This window comes from Ascaphus truei, chromosome 5, assembly GCF_040206685.1.
Source record: "Ascaphus truei isolate aAscTru1 chromosome 5, aAscTru1.hap1, whole genome shotgun sequence".
NCBI lineage: Eukaryota > Metazoa > Chordata > Amphibia > Anura > Ascaphidae > Ascaphus > Ascaphus truei.
The window spans coordinates 152,579,745-152,598,353 of record NC_134487.1 but is presented as its reverse complement, the minus strand read 5'-3'; the positions used below and the strand labels follow the sequence as shown (position 1 = coordinate 152,598,353).

Genomic DNA, 18,609 nt, shown 5'->3' with positions numbered 1-18,609 from the left:
TCTAGAATCTTCTGATACAATTCAGAATTAATGGTTGTGTCAATGATGGTGAGCTGTCCAAGCCCTGACGCAGTAAAGCAGCCCCAAACCATCACACTACTAACACCATGCCTGACGGTTGGGATGTGGTTCTTGTTGTTGTTCAAAGCAGTTTTGTTTCCGCCAAACATAACGTTTCTCATCGAGGCCAAAAAAGTTCTACCTTTGACTCATCTGTCCAGAGAACATTGTTCCAGAAATCTTGTGGGGCAGCAATATTATTTTTTAGAGACGTGGTTTTCTCCTGGTTATCATTCCATGAACACCATTCTCGTTCAGTCTTTTTCTGATAGTGGAGTCATGAACCCTCACATTAGCCAAGGTGAAAGTGGCCTGCAGATCCTTGGATGTTACTGTGTGGTGCTTTGTGACTGCCTGGATGATTTGCCAGTTTGTTCTTGGAGAGATTTTTATAGGATGACCACTCCAGGGTAGATTGAATGTGGTCTTGAACTTTCTCTATTTTTATACTTTTTGACAGTGGATTGGTGGGGCACCAAATCCTTAAAAAATGGTTTTGTAACCCCCTTCCAGACTGATGAGCATCAATAACATGCTTTTCTGAGGTCCTCAGATTTCTTTTGATCGAGGTGAAGGGGGGGAGGTAGGGCAGGTAAGGGGGGGAGGTAAGGGCGGGGAGGTGAGGTAGGGGGGAGGTGAAGGGGGGGAGAGGTAGGGAGGGGAGGTGAAGGGGGGGAGGTAAGGGAGGTGAATTGTCATAAAATATTTATCCGCCGCCCGTCCGGCCGCTTGGTCCCCCGATGCCTCTCCCCCTCAGGTTTGTCCCCCGATGGCTCAGCCGCTCCCCCCTCCGCCCGGTTCCTCGATGGCTCAACCGGCCGACGGAGGCGTGTGCACGTGGCAGCAGGGAGCGCCATGTGTTCCTGGCCTGAGTCGGGAGGCTGCGGGGGTGAGGTAGGCGGGACATAATTTATGAATGAATGGGCGCTCCCCCGCTTGCTCCCGGGCAGTTGAAGCGGGACGCGCCTGGCGCAGGGGTGTGAGGCGGCGGTCCGGCGGCAGGGGTATGAGGCGCAGGGGTGTTTGCGGCAGGGGTATGAGGCGCAGGGGTGTTTGGCGGCAGGGGTATGAGGTGCAGGGGTGTGAGGTAGCAGGGGTATGAGGCGGTGTTTTTTACTGACTTACCTGGGCGGGAGGTGGCGGCGGCTGGTGCACATTGTGTGGTAGGCAGTCTTGGAGAGGAGCACGCGGTGTGAGGGTGGTGTGTGAGTGGGTCAGACTGTTAGACCACACCGGCCAATGAGAGCTGTGGGGGGGCGGGCGTGCCAGGGACCAATCTGATTGGCCCGAGGCGGAGTGATGGGCCAAAGGTCCAATGTGATTGCCCCTAGACACAGGGACATACAATGCTTTCAAAAATATAGATATAGATGGGGCCTCCCAAATTCATACCTGAAGATCTACCTATTTAAACACCTGATTCTAATTATCCCCTTTAATTTAGCTGATAAAACCAGCATTTCACTTACTTTTTCACATGCCCCGACTCTTACTCATTGTCTAATGTATACTGTACATAATTTTGTTTTCAAAAGACATGGAATTGGTTAATATAAATGTAACAGGGACTTATCACTGTTTGGAAAAAGCAGCCTCAGAGCTCTGAATCCAGCATGGAGCTGGTTAACTGCAGCCACTCTTCACCTGGACTAAATCAGAAGTCTGATGATGATCTAAACAAACTTTTGATTGTTGCAAAATGCTTGAGTGCCAGTATCTTTTGTTTAATTTCATGCTTATCCCACACGTTTGTTCACCAGGTATTAGGATATCGTTATTAGAGTGCTCATCACTAAGATAAGTTTACTAACAAAACAAGTTGGGATATATTTCCAAACATCCCCCTGATACATGTTCTATTAGAACAAAATGCTTATGTAGAAGTCTTCCGATTTTTATGATACTCAGCCTTGACAGTTTTATTGGCTTTGTTCACTAATGGGGGGGGGGGGGGGGAATGGAAGAAAAATGGATTGTAATTAAAAAAAAAAATTTTTAATTCAAGCTCAGGTATTTTACCTACTCGTGCATTTTATTTTATTTCTTTTTTAAACCCACACACCACCTTATTGCATTTTGCAACTGCTATTATATCTATATCCAGGCTGGAAAAATACCAGTCAAGGAAGTAACTGGTCTACCACAAGTTATACATAACAGTATGAATTACTGGCCTTCAATAAACAAAATATATTTATCTCCGCGATAAACAGTATTTGTGCAAAGAAAAACCTCCCCCGTTCTTGACCACGTACAGTAAATCCCCCATGCCAATAAAGAGCGCTTCACCTCACCCCTAATAATAAGGACCCTAGTGTGACGGTAAGGGGGTAACCAGGCTCTCAATAAAGGTCAAGCCCATGAATGGTTACCCCTCACCTGTATATGGGGGTTCGGGAGTGTCAGCTCTTGAGCCCAGCAACTGCATCATCTGTACTTTAAAGTATTTTTTGTGTTTTTACCTTTCCAGGGATGCCAGCGAGCAGGGATTGCAAGGGCATGAGTTTCAAGGGGGGTTTTGCGGATAAATTGTTGTCAGAATGTGCCATGTAGTTGGGGTCCGGAGTTGTCTGTTCCCCTAAAAATATACCCGAGAATCATGCTTGGTTCTCGGATACATGTAGGCACATTGCCCCGGCAATATCGCCCCTTAAATGCTTGCACGACTCACCGCTGGGGTTCTCTGCTTCAGCACAGCACAGAAAGTTAAATGGGACAAAGGAATGCAAAGTGTCCTGGTAACTATGAGGGGTCCCTAGGTTAAGGGGGATACCCAGGTAGCCCAGAACCTGCATTGGGGTTCATGAGCACACCAAACCCAAGTATAAGGCCTTGGACATGGTCAGTGCTTATGCACGGACCCGTGCTGCTGCTCGGCACTGAGCCCCTGCAGCCGCAATGAGAGCGGCTTTAGCAGGGGCTCGCGCACGCATCAGCACGCTTGGGGAATCGTGTGTCTGACGGAGTTTTGAAATTTCCCCGCTTGCTGGAGCGCAGGGCCGGTCACGTGAGCGGTTCGCCCAATGAGGGCGAACCAGCTCCGTGACGTCACTGGCCCGCCCCCTGATGGTGCGCTGTGTAAGGCCAGGGAAAGCACCGCTTTCCCTGAGCCTCAGCGCGCCTCAGCACTGTTTGGGGCACTATGTCCCAGGCCTAAGGTTGAGAGGGGACTCAAAGTCCAGTCCAAGTATATTAGATAGTGTGTGGGGAATAGAGGCTGCTAGAAAATAAAGTGCAGCTTTATATTCTATTCCCAATACCCAGAGACTTAGGATATATAAATGTATATTTTATCAACATTGTGTTTAATGTGGTATATACACTGTTGTGCATTGTATATGAGCTGGGACTTTCAGAACCAATGTTCCGACAGGCTACCAAGTTGGTGCCAGTGAGTCTGCTGAAACATTGGAGATGAAAGCCACCAGAGGATGCCGGGAGTGTGAAAGCCATTTGGGTAGCAGCAAAGTGCTGAAGTACTCATATCCTGGGATGAATGGAAGTCGTCCAGACTACCATATGCCCCTGAGCCAATGAACGTTGAGATTTCTGCCGCAAGAAGAGGGGCGGGTTTTTCAACAGTGCTCTTGCGCGAATAGCATAGCACCGGCTTCAGAAAAGTCTACCCGGATTATTTTCTAAGTGCCACTTTCTGCGGCCAAGTTCTGAGAATTGAACGTAGTGTCGTGGCTGGGATTTCAAGCCGATTTTAGTTCCAGGATGTTTGGCGCTATTTCCCGGTCAAGCAAAATCAAGTCCTCCGGAGAGAAGGGAGCGGTGGCGTCTGGAACTTCATGCCAATTTGAGTTCCCGGACATTTTAGGCTAAGTCCCGGTCAGGGTAAACTTCCTATTTAGATGTCCTTGCACCTAGGAAAGTAATTTTGACCCCCAGTAAGTGTGTCTTTTCTTATGTAGTTTGTGTTCCATTGTGTGTCGGCCTTTTCATGCGAATACATTTACAATTGATTTCACTTTACCGGTTTTTCTCAATGAATGATCCTGGTAAAAAAAGGTGTAAATGCCTGGTCTCCCATGACACCTTGCCCTTACCTCTGTCAATGATGCAGGAAGGGTTAAGCTCAACCAGCCAGGAGGGAAACATTTTGATAGCGAATATATATATTTTTAATCAGGTTTGACCGATCGTTTGTTGTTGAGGTGGTTGGGGAATCGCACTCTTAGTAAAGCGGAAAACCACACCACATGCGCAGGGAGTGACTTTGGAAGCTCCTGTGGCGATCGACAGCTATAGCTCACACAGTGTGGTTTGGTGCCTTACAAAGCACGTATGTCCTGACAGGCTAAGGAACCAGGTATATTGCCCGGAATTGGTCAAACCCGATTACAAAAAAAAATGTAATGGCAAACAAAATGTTGCCACTGAATTATAACTCGTCCAGGATGAGGGAATGAGTGGATTTGTCCAGCCCAGGCTATATTATTATCATCTTATTATTTTTGGCAACATTATTTCTACTTCCCCTTCACAACCATACACACTATTGGGACATACGCCAAACTATTACCAAATATTAGAAGCTTATATACAGTGAAACATTTTCTAGGAAGAGAAAATCGAGGCATATCAGTCTTCGTTGAAAAAAAGAAAAAAAACACAGACAGTTGGTATGCAGAGCTGGACTGCTCAAGGATTGTTTAAAGTTGCCAACCATAATACATTTAGAAAAGTATTTTTTTCCCCTTGGTAAAAAAAAAAATAAGCAAATGTGGTTTTTTTTTACTAACATTATTTTTGTGTTTGATAAATAGCAAAAATTACCAAAGTAATTATTTTATATATTCCTTTGCTTCAGATATACATTACCAGCAGGAAAGATGGCACAAAGACGACAACACTCAAAAGTATAATCCAAAGTAATTGTATTAAAGAAATAAAACAGCACAACATACAACGTTTCGATCCGCACAGAGGAATCTTCATCAGGGAGGGTGTGACCTGGTTAAGATCCCTCTGGGCGGATCGAAATGTATTTTGTGCTGTTTATTTCTTTAATACAATTATTTTGGATTATACTTTTGAGTGCTGCCGTCTTTGTGCCATGATTCATGCTGGTGACGTATACCTGTATTAGTTTATGGCCACAGCACCAGACCGGTCACGTTTATTTTACTGGAGTGCTGGTTACCTTCCTTCTCACCTTTGCTTGAGATGATATTAATGTGGAATAAAATCGATTTATGGTCTCGTCATTGGAAAATTCCCAATATTTTCTTTAAAATTACATGGAGTACTCAAGGCTCATAAGCTAATGTATCTAATACTCCACAATGAAGAACCATCATGTTGGTTCATTTGATCTCCTATTAGTTATCACTATGTATCTTATTTCGTAGACCTGGAACGAGTCTGTCCATCTGTTAAGGCAGGGGTGCGCGGCGCTAATAGAGGCCACGCGCTCTTCCCCCCCAAATTTAAATAAAATGCCTAGGGAGCGCGCAAGGCCTCTGTAACTGCCTCTTACCTGCTTTCCGGTGGCTTCTGGTGACGTGCTGCCATGACAACGCGGCATCAAATGGCAACGCGACGTCACATGACATGATGCCGCCGATACCTTTTCTCTGTCAAGAGGGGAGCGCGAACAGGGGGATGAGAGCAGGCAGGAGGGCGAAAGAAAAATGTTTGTGCACCCCTGTGTTAAGGTTTACTTTGAAAGTGTTGTACTTTTAGGACCAAATTGAAATAGGAGGGAAATGTGTTTAGGTTTAAAGAGTTAAATCTTGGTGACTGGTGCTTTAAAAAAACCAGACAATTCTAAGGATCTCAAACAATTTGGAAAGTTAATTTACAGCAGGGACTCTGACAGATTGTCTATCTAGTTTCCTCTAGCTCAGCGGTGCGCAAACTGTGGGGTGCGCTCCCTTGGGGGGGCGCAAGATTATGTAGGGGGGGCGCGGGCTGCTTGCAAGGAAACCTGGGGGCGGGCAGAGCTGTGCACGGGCGGTCAGAAGCTCCGTGCTGTTGCTTCTATGTGTCTGTGTCTTGCAGAGGGGGCGGGGCTTCTCTGCACACAGACAGCCCCTCCTTCTCTTCCTGTCTGCTTCCCGCACCAGTTTTCAGCAGCATGGGGGGTTGGGGGATCGGAGCATGTCGCCCCCCCCAGGTGAAATTGTGTGTGTGGGGGGGGGGATTGAGTGTTTGTGTGGGGATTGAGTGTGTGGTGATTGAGTGTGTGTGTGTGGTGATTGAGTGAGTGTGTGTGTGGGGGGGGTGGGGGGGATTGAGTGTGTGGGGGTGGGGGGGATTGAGTGTGTGGGGGTGGGGGGGATTGTGTGTGTGGGGGTGGGGGTGGGGATTGAGTGTGTGTGGGGGGGGTTGTGTGTGTGTGTGTGGGGGGATTGAGTGTGTGTGTGGGGATTGAGCGTGTGTGTGGGGGGGGGGGGATTGAGTGTGTGTGTGTGTGTGTGTGTGTGTGTGTGTGTGTGTGTGTGTGTGTGTGTGTGTGTGTGTGTGTGTGTGTGGTGTGTGTGTGGGGGGGGATTGAGTGTGTGTGTGTGGGGGGGGATTGAGTGTGTGTGTGTGGGGGGGGGATTGAGTGTGTGTGTGTGTGTGGGGATTGAGTGTGTGAGTGTGTGCGGATTGAGTGTGTGAGTGTGTGGGGGGGGATTGAGTGTGTGTGTGTGGGGGGGTTGAGTGTGTGTGTGTGGGGGTTGAGTGTGTGAGTGTGTGGGGATTGAGTGTGTGTGTGTGTGGGGGGGGATTGAGTGTGTGTGGGGGGGGGTTGACTGTGTGTGTGTGGGGATTGAGTGTGTGTGGGGGGGGGATTGAGTGTGTGTGTGGTGATTGATGGAGTGTATGTGGTGAGTGTGTGTGTGTATGTGGTGATTGATTGAGAGAGAGAGTGTGTGTTATAATGCAGTGGTGCGCAAACTCGGGGGGGCAATGAGGCGCTAGATTATTTAGGGGGGCGCAGGCGAAAACTGGGTGCGCGGGCCGTCAGACGCTGTGCGCGGGAGGACGAAAAAGCTGTGTGCGAGGGGCGGCCAAGAAGATGTGCACGGGCGGGCAGCCGAAGATGTGTGCGGGTGGCTGAACAGGTTAGTGCAGGTGGCGGCCACGTGATGGTGTGTGAGCGCAGGGGCTTCAGAGATACGGGGAGGAGCACGCCCAAGCACGGTGAAGTCAAACGCCCCTCCCGGTGTCTGCCCTGCAATAGCGCTGTGTTCCTGCTCTCCTCCGCTGGCAACCTGCTTCGCTGCGATCCTCTGCAAGTTAAAGGGTAGGCTGCACCTATATCAAGAGATAGATGAAAAAGCGAGTGACGCCGCGGTCACGACTCCTCTAAACAGCCAAACGCATGTAGAAAAAATAAAAAACTTGTGAGACCACAAACTGCAAACTGCAAAAACTAGATGCAAAAAATTATTGGGGGCATAATAAAAACAGCCAAAAGGACACTTTTATGATAAAGCGTGGGATACCACGTGAAACGCGTTAGAGTGTCCTTTTGGCTGTTTTTATTATGCCCCCAATAAATTTTTGCACCTAGTTTTTGCAGTTTGCAGTTTGTGGTCTCACATCTATCTTCAGCAGCAGCAGATGCACCGCCGTTTTTCCTGCAATTCGTCTGTCCAAAGGACATTGTTCCAGAAGTCTTGTGGTTTGTTCAGATGCAACTTTGCAAACCTAAGCCGTGCTGCCATGTTCTTTTTAGAGAGAAGAGGCTTTCTACTGGCAACCCTTCCAAACAAACCATACTTGTTCAGTCTTTTTCTAATTGTACTGTCATGAACTTTAACATTTAACATGCTAACTGAGGCCTGTAGAGTCGGAGATGTAACTCTTAGGTTTTTTGCAATTTCTCTGAGCATTGCACTGTCTGACCTTGGGGTGAATTTGCTGGGACGTCCACTTCTGGGAAGACTGGCAACTGTATTGAATGTTTTCCACTTTTGAATAATCTCACTGTAGAATGATGGACTTTAAATTGTTTGTAAATGGCCTTATAACCCTTGCCAGATTGATGGGCAGCAACAATTGCTTCTCTAAGATCATAACACACACCTGAATGCTCCAGACCAGCAAACTGCTAAAACTTTAGCTTTTATAAAGGTGGTCACACTTGCTGATGATCAATTAATCAAGGGCATTTGATTAGCAGCACCTGTCTGCTACTTAGCATCTTAATTCCTATGGAAGCAGTACGGGTGTACTTAGTTTTTCACACATAGCTTCTCCATTTTGGCATTATTTTTGTTAAATAAATCATGACGGTGTAATATGTCATGTGTTGTTATTCATTTGAGGTTGTATTTACCTAATTTATAGACCTGCTAAGGAACAGATGATTGTTATTATGTCCTGATATGTAAAACCATGGAATTCAAAGAGGGTGTACTTTCTTTTTCACACAAGTGTGTGTGTGTGTGTGTGTGTGTGTGCATGTACACACACAAACACACACACACACACACACACACAAACGAGCCTTTCTGTAAATTAACTTACTTTGTATTTAAAAAAATCGGAGCAGATATATGCAAAAACGTGACATTTCAGGACAGACAAGTCCTTTCCTGAGACCAAACACCTGTGTATATATGTATGTGTTTGTAACACATGTTCCCCCACCCTCTGGGAGAATTCACTGCTACACGGTGTGGTGTGGTGTGGTGCATACTTGCTGGCTCACAGTTGATCTGAGTCTCCTGCGGTGTTGTGGAGGAGAACAGGACAGAGTTCTGGGGCAATAACTGATTCTCACAGTGACAGCGCCTCTATCTCTTGCAGGCCCCAGGGATGTGGGGACAATCCCAACAGGAGAACTTACTTCCCCTCCCCCTGATAGATTGTAGTCTCAGGCAGGAAGATATATTTGAACAGGATCACTTTATTCATACACACGGCAGATGGTCAGCATACACAGCTCACACAGTGGGTACAGGCAGTTCTTGGGGCTTCACCCTCAGGATGTACCCTGGAACTCCACTCCAGGCCAAGGGGCCCTAAAGCATTCCTTGCTCTTCATTTACTCCCTGGTGGAGTACGGGGTATAGCCTCCCTTCCACTCCCCTAGGGGAGAGAATACAGATTGGCAGAGCCCTGCACAATTGTTATGGGTAGACCAGCCTCACTCAAGCAGGTAGAGGCACTGACTAAATTTAGCAGTGCAGCTCCTTAAATACAAGGAAAGCAGGTATCAAGTCTGATTCCCTGTTTGGACACACACAGGCCTAGTCCCACCGCCTCCCCTGTGACTCACAGAAGCTGCTGTGGGTGGGGAAAACTCATGATTACTCCTGGCTGGCCTGCTCTCACCAGGGCTTATAGCCAGGAGGGGGCAGACTGGTAGCCAAGGAAACCAGTCCTGGCTACATGTAATATATATCAAGGGTGAAGAAGTCGGCGCAACAGCTGACGAAACGGCGTAGGTTCGCGTCATCAATGTCCGACAGCTGACTGTGAGAGGAGTGCCTAATCGCATGTGAGGAGTGAGAGCAACTATTTCAGTTATATTGGCGGAACAAAGTGGAAGGCTGCATTTGTCTGTCTGTCTGAGTCCGAGTCTGACATCAAGCAGAGACACGAGTGAATATTCAATTTGAACAAATACAGCTGTCTTGTGTGAGGGGGTAATCCAGGAAGTGGAACAGCGTCTCCGGTGTTACCCGGATCAGCATCACATGTTCATCTCCAGCGTGATTTTGTTGGTGTGCTGACGGAGGGACGCGGAGACCCCTGTGGTCATCCCGGTTACATCCTTTGGTGAGACCATTCCTTAATCCCTTGCCTATGCTATTTGTTTACCCCCCATCTCCATCTATAGAGGTCAATATCAGACTGATTTATCCACGTTTGCATCCGCAATCTATCATCTGACGGGTCAATTACCTCTCCCCATTTGTTGCTCCAGTCATTTGCTACCTATCAAGTGACAATTCCTCCCACATCTCACTGCCTCCTACATTTGCGCTATTGGACATTTTTTGGTCACATTTCCCTTCTTTTTTATTTTCAAGAGTATTCTTGTTTTTTATTGTCATATATTGTGTTTATTGTGTCTATTGGCATCCTTGCGTTTGTTTTAAATCTGTTCAGTCACCTAGCCTTCCTTGCTTAATTAATAAATGTTCCTGTTTTTTTATTGCTATACAGGATTGCGCATATATATATTCTAAGACGCCATCGATTCTAAGACGCATCCTTGATTTAATAAAAAAAAATTTGGGGAAAAAAAACATTATATTAAATGTGCAGAATTTTTTTCTGGGGGGAGAGAGAGAGGGGGGGGAGAGAGATAGGAGGGAAGGGGGTAGAGGGCTAGGATGGAAGGGGGGAGAGGAAAAGGAGGGCAGGGGGGAGAGGGAAAGGAGGGAAGGGGGGGAGATAAATAGGAGGGAAGGGGGGGAGAGGGATAGGAGGGAAGGGGGAGAGGGATAGGAGGGAAGGGGGGGAGAGGGATAGGAGGGAAGGGGGGGAGAGGGATAGGAGGGAAGGGGGAGAGGGATAGGAGGGAAGGGGGGGAGAGGGATAGGAGGGAAGGGGGGGAGAGGGATAGGAGGGAAGGGGGTGAGAGAGATAGAAGGGAAGGGGGGGAGAGAGATAGGAGGGAAGGGGGGGAGAGAGATAGGAGGGAAGGATGGAGAGAGATAGGAGGGAAGGGGAGAGGGAGAGAATGGAAGGACACACAGAAACAGACACACACACACACAGAGAGACAGACAGACACACACAGAGACAGACAGACACACACACACACACACACACACACACACAGATACACACAGAGATCTCCTTCTGCACGTGCAGCTCACAGAGATTTGACAGGGGGGAGGGGGGCTGCTGTGAAGACATACGCCTGTCCGTGGCATCTCCACTGAACTCTCTGCACCTCATAGATGGGGGGCGGCCATGATCTCTCTGCACAGAGGGGAGGGGGGCTGTGATCGCAACTATGCCTTATGCTAAGACCCGGCCGGCATCTACAGCATATCTCTCTGCACGAGGGGGAGGAAGGGGGCTGTGATCGCAGACATTTTTGCTGCACATAGAAAACCCGGCAGGCATCTTCAGCAGCGCCCCCTGGTTGTTTTTTTTTTTCCAGTACATCGATTGTAAGACGCAGTCCTATTTCAGCCACATGAAAAAGGGAAAAAAACTGCGTCTTACAATCGAGGAAATACGAAAGATATATATATTATATATATTATAGATAGATAGATAGATATAATCCCCAGAGGAAGAATATATTTGAATAAATGGCACACAAAAATCCAATGTTTCAGTTCAGACAAGAGCACCTCCCTGAAGAAAGTCCTCTTGTTTGGACCAAAATGTCAGATTTTTGTGTGCCATTTATTCAAATATATTCTTTACATATTACCACCGAGTGCTGCTTCTTGATTTCCTCTGGGGATCATATATTGCTGTCTATTTTTTATGGGACATGCACCAGACGATACAACATCGACTGTAGTGCCAACTGCCACACACACCCACACACGTGTGTGACTTGTATGAGACAGCTTACGGAGACTGAAGTGCAGTGTCTCAGCTATGGCCGGGGTTGCTGGGATTTGTAGTCATTGGGGCTTTCTCTTCTGATTGCATTTGGATGCTTGGCATCCACACCAGGAATACAACACCCAGCATGCAGCCAACAAACTACAATGACGTCACTTCCGGTTCTGACATGCGAAGTCACTCACTTTTTTGGCAATTTTCAGTTTCTTTCCCTATGAGATTTTTTGTGGATGGCAGTGCCACGAAAGAAGTTTCACTTAAAAAAAATTCCTTGTAGCTACTTACATCCATCATTAACGTGTTATATAATGTTTTGGTAAACAGCTTTTGGTTTTCCAAACAGGTGAACAAGACAATCATACAAATAAGCCTAACTTATTTGCATGAGAGTTTAACTGTACAGGACTAGTCTCACAAAACGGACTTTGTCCATTTATCAAAAACACACATAACTTTATTCATGTTCATTCAGTGTTAGTTGTTGAACATGAGTTTCAGACCATATCTGAAGAAGGAATCCGTGGGGCGTCCATTTTGTTTTCCTTCAGTTCCAAAAGGACATGCAAATGTACGGTGTTACAATGTGTTGAAAGCCCTTTGGCACCAAAGGGTTTATAGTCTCCAAGGTATCTGCCAAATGACTTAAAACAATCCCCATGCACTGGCAAGCTCATTTGCAACATCTTTGAAGAATGTTAATTTTGGTCTCAAAAAGAGTATCCCGACCTTCAAACTATTCTAGTTTCCTCCAGAATAAATCTGGTAACTTCTTCTCAGCAGAGCCAATAGAATGATAAAGGAAGCAAGTGGGTCAGCTGTAGTTGGGGAAGTGATGGGTGGCCTGTGGCAGACAACAGCATTTGAGCCAGCACACTAATTGATATCACTGCCCTCCTCCTCTTTCCTGGAGACTGACATAGGCTAAGTTAGGGGGTGTGAGATGCTACATATGTACCCAGAATAAAGAGCACAGCTGGGGGGGGGGGGGGAAACGCAGGAGAATCCATTCAATTAGAAAACAAGGCTAACAATTCCCTCACGCTCCCACACTACCTCAATGGTCAATTTTCAGGGTACGTTATTTAAAAAATAAAAAAGGGACGAAGGTTCCCCGTCACTGCACTAGGGCATAAGCAATTTATTTCTTGCAGTTTTCGTTTTCTCTCTCTCTCTTTTCCAGTTTCAAAGACTGGCAGAGGTGCCCTTAGATATCTTTCCATTTACTCTTCCCAAAAACGATATCTCCATTCCTGCACCATCCAATTCACTTCAATGGCGTACGTGCTCACTAATCTTAACGCGGCTCTGTGCAGGGGCTTTCACCCTTAAAAAAAAAAACTATTCAACCATTTAACCCCTTTGTTGCCATTGAGGCACATGATGCATTGCTCTGCAATGTGTTACTGGTTCCTTTGGCAGCTGAGTTAAGAGTGTGATTGTGACCAGGAAATACCAATCTACCTAGAATATGCACTACAGCTCATATTGCTGTAACTAAACTTACATTTTATAGTCAACATTTTTATGCATCATATATACTTAGAATGTTACAACATTTAAACAACCTACTGCAATCGCATTTAAAAATATAGCAAAATAACCTGTGGTTTCTTGAAAAGGAATATGTTCACAATCACTATCATTTGGAAACCCTGCCATCATTATGCAGAATTCCAGAGTTTCCTGAAACACAGGTTGAAAACCACTGGCGTAGTGTACGAGTGCAGCAGTTTGAATGTACTGTGAAGTTCACCCTGTGAAAAACACTTCATCAGCTACAGTGCTGTTAAAGTTCACCAGTCTACATCTACAGTAAACTGCTGCAATTGGCAGTTTTTAAACATCTTTTTTCACGTCTACACAAAGGGGTCTGTTTACTAAAGTATCTTGGCTGCATAACTTAAGTTAAGAATTGCACCGTTTGTTAAAGGAAAATCCCAATTGCCTGCCATACAATTCATTTTCTTTGATAAACATTGTGCTGCTTTTTCCCCCGGTTTGTAGCCGGGAGACTTTAGTAAATAGACTCCAATATGTTTATAAGAGATCAAAGTTTAAGCTTCACAACCACATGCTAAAGGGTTTATTGCATTTGTAGAATAAAATTAGTAAACTGCTTAAAAAAATATACATATATACAGTGTTCGACAAACCTATTCCCCTGCACGCCTGGGGCGAGTGGATTTGACCTCGTGGCGAGCTCCTTATGGCCGCCCAAGCAGCGCACGTGTTCGCGCTGGAAAAAAATAAATATTTTAATCGAGCAGCCTGATTGGCTGCCAGGACTTGGCGGGCTGCCAAGATTTTATTTTCCATCCAGGCTAAGGCCACGCAGGCGCATCCTTTTCCTGCTGCTTAAAGAGGTTAGTACTTCCCCCCTCTCGATCCCCGCTTCCCCTCCCTGTCCCAGTGTCTGCCCGTGGGGTGGGTGATGGTAGCGGGGGTGCTCCCCCTCCCCCCAGTCCTCGCTTCCCTCCAGGTTCCCGTGTCTACCTGCGAGGTGGGAGATGGTAGCGGGGGTGTTATCCCCCCAGGCACCGCTTCCCCTCTGGTCCCCATGGCTGCCCGCGCGGGGCGGGAGATGGGCGCGGGGGGAGGGAGCATGGTGCTGGTCGCGGCCTTCCCTCTCTTCCTTTCTACCCCTCCCCCCCCTCTCGAGTCCCAGGGGTTCCGCTGCTCGTCCGCACTCACTGCTGCCCCTGGCTTTTCCCTCTTCGCTCTCCTCCTCCTCCCTCCTAGGAGCATGCGTGCAGTCCTCGCTGCCTGTGAGCTGCTGCTGCTTCTTCTGCTCAACGTTGTGTGTGTGTGTGTTTGACACAGTGTGTGTGTGTGTGTGTGTCAGACATTGTGTGTGTGTGTGTGTGTGTGTCAGACATTGTGTGTGTGTGTGTGTGTGTGTCAGGCTGTGTGTGTGTGTGTGTGTGTCAGGCTGTGTGTGTGTGTGTGTGTGTGTGTGTCAGGGTGTGTGTGTGTGTGTGTGTGTCAGGGTGTGTGTGTGTGTGTGTGTGTGTGTCAGGGTGTGTGTGTGTGTGTGTGTGTCAGGGTGTGTGTGTGTGTGTGTGTGTGTGTGTGTGTCAGGGTGTGTGTGTGTGTGTGTGTGTGTGTGTGTGTGTGTGTGTGTGTGTGTGTGTGTGTGTGTGTGTGTGTGTGTGTGTGTGTGTGTGTGTGTGTGTGTGTGTGTGAGACAGTGAGTGTGTGTGTGAGACACAGTTGTGTGTGTGTGTCAGACTGTGGGTGTGTAGGACACCAGAGGTACCCCCAATCAGTCACCCCCTCCCCACCCAGTCACCCCCCCAGTCAGCCAGTCACCCCCCCAGTCTCTCTGTCTCCCCATCTCTATCTCTGTCTCCCCTGCCTCCTCTCTCTGTCTCCCCTGCCTCCTCTCTCTGTCTCCCCTGCCTCCTCTCTGTCTGTCTCCCTCCTTCCCCTCTCTGTCTGTCTCCTTCCCTCCTCTCTGTTTCTGGATATCTTATTTACCCTGTATATCTTAACTGCCCTATACCTACACTGAAATAACCTATACGGCTTTCTTCCAGATCTGACTCTCAAGCTTCAGACGGGAGTCATCGGAATCCCCCCTAACCCAGAAGACAGGTAGGGAACACCTCCCCTCCAATGTATAACATTGCGGGAATGAGGTACCTGGACATTGAGGGACTGCGGATCAGGTAAGATCCCAGGCGGGATTGCTGCTTTAGATATTGTGAAGCGGGGGCATCCAGACACTGGTCAAGGGGTTCAGGAAACTAGTCATTCACATCTGGCTTTTTTTTCTAGATCTGACATTTACACACACACATAACCAGGACTAATTGTAGTATAATGTAATACAATAAATAAACTTATGTCAAAAACGAATGTTGTTCTTAATAGGAATTTATTCATTTTTTTTTTAAAGCGGGCCTGGGGGCGGGACAAGGGCAGGGTTGGAGGCGGGACTAGGGCAGGGTTGGGGGCGGAACTAGGTGGCGAGTAGATTTTTGGGTGATTTGTCGACCACTGCATATATATATATATATAAAAAGACAAACACAGTTTTCAACCTTACCTCCGAGTGCCCTAAGATATACAAGATATACCCTGAATGTCATACGGGACGGCACTTTAAGGGTCCTATAACGTACATATTCTAGGGGGGGCAGATTGCATTCACCGCTCCAATGGGGGTGATCGAGTGGTGGAGATCCGGACGACCATTGTACTTATGTGCCGCCAGTCTTCCAGCCCCAGAGGTGGTAAAATCAAGAAAATAGCAAGTTTAATGAGTCCTCTTTAAACTGAAAATTCACATTCAAGTCAATGAGAGTATGAGCGCATAATGTCAAATCGTTGCTATTGCACTTTATTACATAAACCCCTTAGGCTGCATCCTTGGTAAGTTCAGCCGTGCGGAGGCGCACGGAGGCTGACCCGCTTTCCCTGGTCATGGTACGCGCGCCATCCGTGGGCTTGTCGGTGACGTGACGGAGCTGGTTCGCCCTCATTGGGCGAACCGCTCAGGTGACCGGCCTGTCGCACCAAGAAATAAGTTTGAACTGATTTCTTGCGCAATACGCACCCCCTCCCACTTCCGCACGCCGCATGGAAGCGATCACTGCCTTGGGCAGTTTCATCGGTCAGCGTGCGCACGCCTTCGCACGGTCTGCCCGACCATGGACGCAGCCTTTGTCTCTCCGTACGGAGAAACAGAACTCTGTGTTAAAGCCTTTCATATAGTTGGAAAGATCTCAAGGAACTCCAAGCTGTGTTTGTAATACAAAATAATGTTTATTTTAGATAAAGAAAAAACAATGTTGTTTCAGCTATAAAGCATTCATCAGGGTTTTCATAGTTTATCATGTAAAAATAAACACTATTTTGTATTGAAAAAAATTCAGCTTGGAGATCTTTCCAACTCTATCAATTTGTGACAGGTGGCTGTTCATCTCTAATTTCTGGTGTGCATTACCTTTTCATTTTTCAAAGCCTTTCATGCCATTTTTCTGTAAGCATATTCATCAATTGTAATCCCCCCCACAAAAAAAGCCCATCTTTGCCAAAGTTGTGTGTACTAATGAGTTAAAGGAGACTGCAATCAATAAGGTGTACAGTAGTTGTATGAGCTATTAATACATCACAGATATTTTCTTCAAGTGTGCTGTAAATCCTTATACAAACCTTTCCTCAGCTGTAAAAGCTCATGTGCAGCTATATCTGCAAAGAACACAATTGTTTAGACCATTAAAAGCTATCACAACTAAGAGCATGTAAAAAATTAACATAACCATGGTGATGACAAGTGTATGAGATGACACGGTGCTACGGCCTTAAAACATTTTTCAAAAATGACTTAAAAGCAATAAACACGCTTACAGTCACTTAGAAAAAAATTGAGAAATGCTTATAGAAGTATTTTTACAGATATTTGCCATTGCACTGTTTTATATGAATAAAATTGCATTGAAGAACAAGTTAATACAAAGTATGACCCTGGAGCAATACTGCATAACAAGCAGGGAGTGAATCACTGTAGACAACAAACATAGTTATGTTAAAAGGTCAACACAAATAAAATATTTTATTATTGGCTGTTTTAAACTATTTATAGAACTAACGCATTCAGATGGCTAATATATATATATATATATATATATATATATATATATATATATATATATATATATATATATATATTTCTTTATAGTTACATACCAGAGCTAACTATTACAATTGCACCCAATCAGTTTCAATGTAATATGCTCTCCTAGAATCCTCCCTGTGTGCTTGGTTACTAAAATAGGTCTAGTGTGATCAATATATATTGTTTAGGATGCATTTAGATTTTCTCTGGTAGGTGTTTTTTTTTTTTTTACCCCAAATATGCCAACACATTAAATGCAAAACATAGTAATCACACCAAATGGAAAGGTTTAACTCAACGCCTTGGTTGCCTTATTCCAATAATTATTGTCTGACAGTGGGACCGGACAAACGCTTCAATGAAATGCCTTGTTGACCCCTAGGACAACAAAAAATGATTAAGGGTAAGCAATATAAAAGAAAAACACACAGGGTGAGTGACACTAACGGGTCAGCTTTGATTGTGAGGCACAGAAGTGGGACACAGAACGTTCCAGGTTTGTAGCTATTCTTTACCGTTTCCCCTATGGAAAATCTACCGGGATGGGAGTCTACAGAATACCCCGCCTTGAGGAGTTTACAAGACAAAGTCCAACAACTTAAGGTCATTAAGTAGTTGATCCTAGTGCAAGTCACCCTGGACAAGTCACTCCCTGCTGTAGACACCTCACTTAGCCACTTTAATGCTATGCATGCCCATCTGGCAGTTAAAGGATTCAGCGTTTCCTGCGATGATATAGTCTTTAGTGCAGGGAGTACATGTGCATTTATTATGCGATTACTCACCTCTGCTATGTCTATCTATATTTATCAAGCATCTCGGCGTGGCTGATAAAGAAGAAAATGAAATGCTGCTCCCTCCTCCTGATCCCGCTGGAGGGAGGTGGGGGCAGAGTCCTACCTTTGGCTGATGATAGCTCTGCTTCACCTGGGATCCGCAAAGTACTGTGTCCCCACCAAATATCATCTTGCACCACAGTGCAGGACATAACCCCCGCGGCGTCTCCCTGTATCTCTTTCCGCCCTCTGTTACCTTAAGTTTCTCTTCGTCCGCTGAGCCTCAGGCCCACGTCTCCCCGCCCAGACATGTTGGGCCCGGAGCTGTCAGGCAATTCGGGCGAGGAAACGAATTGAAGCCGGCGGTGGCCATCTTGGTGAAGGAGACGGCTACTGCCGGCCGACGCCATCTTGGTAAAGTAGTAGCAAGGAGGGTGAATCCAGCAGCCACCTTGGTAAAGGAGATGTCTGTCAAACCAGGGTAGTGGTATTGGTATATCACAGAAGAAACGTGAAATGGGTTTTATTGGCTAACGATTAAGAGTTATTTGACTTATTGGTAAACAGAAAATAGTATACTTTTTTTTTGGGTGGGAATAAATGGATCTGTGTGTATAAAACTGTTAATTTAGATTGTAAGCTCTTCGGGTCAGAGACTCATTTTCCTAG

At 46.3% G+C, this 18,609-nt stretch overlaps 1 protein-coding gene across 3 annotated transcripts in view; it reads right to left on the bottom strand.

The window, feature by feature from the left end:
* Positions 1-18,323, bottom strand: part of NR3C1 (nuclear receptor subfamily 3 group C member 1) — a 224,674-nt gene extending 206,351 nt beyond the window's left edge. Inside the window, exon 1 of one of the 3 annotated variants that reach the window (XM_075601049.1) lies at positions 18,197-18,323. The gene's annotated coding sequence lies outside the window, so the exon portion shown is untranslated. Of the gene's footprint in view, positions 1-17,949; positions 18,150-18,196 lie in introns of those variants that run through there. The other 2 variants (XM_075601052.1, XM_075601050.1) reach the window with 2 other exon arrangements.
* Positions 18,324-18,609: the final 286 nt, after the last annotated feature.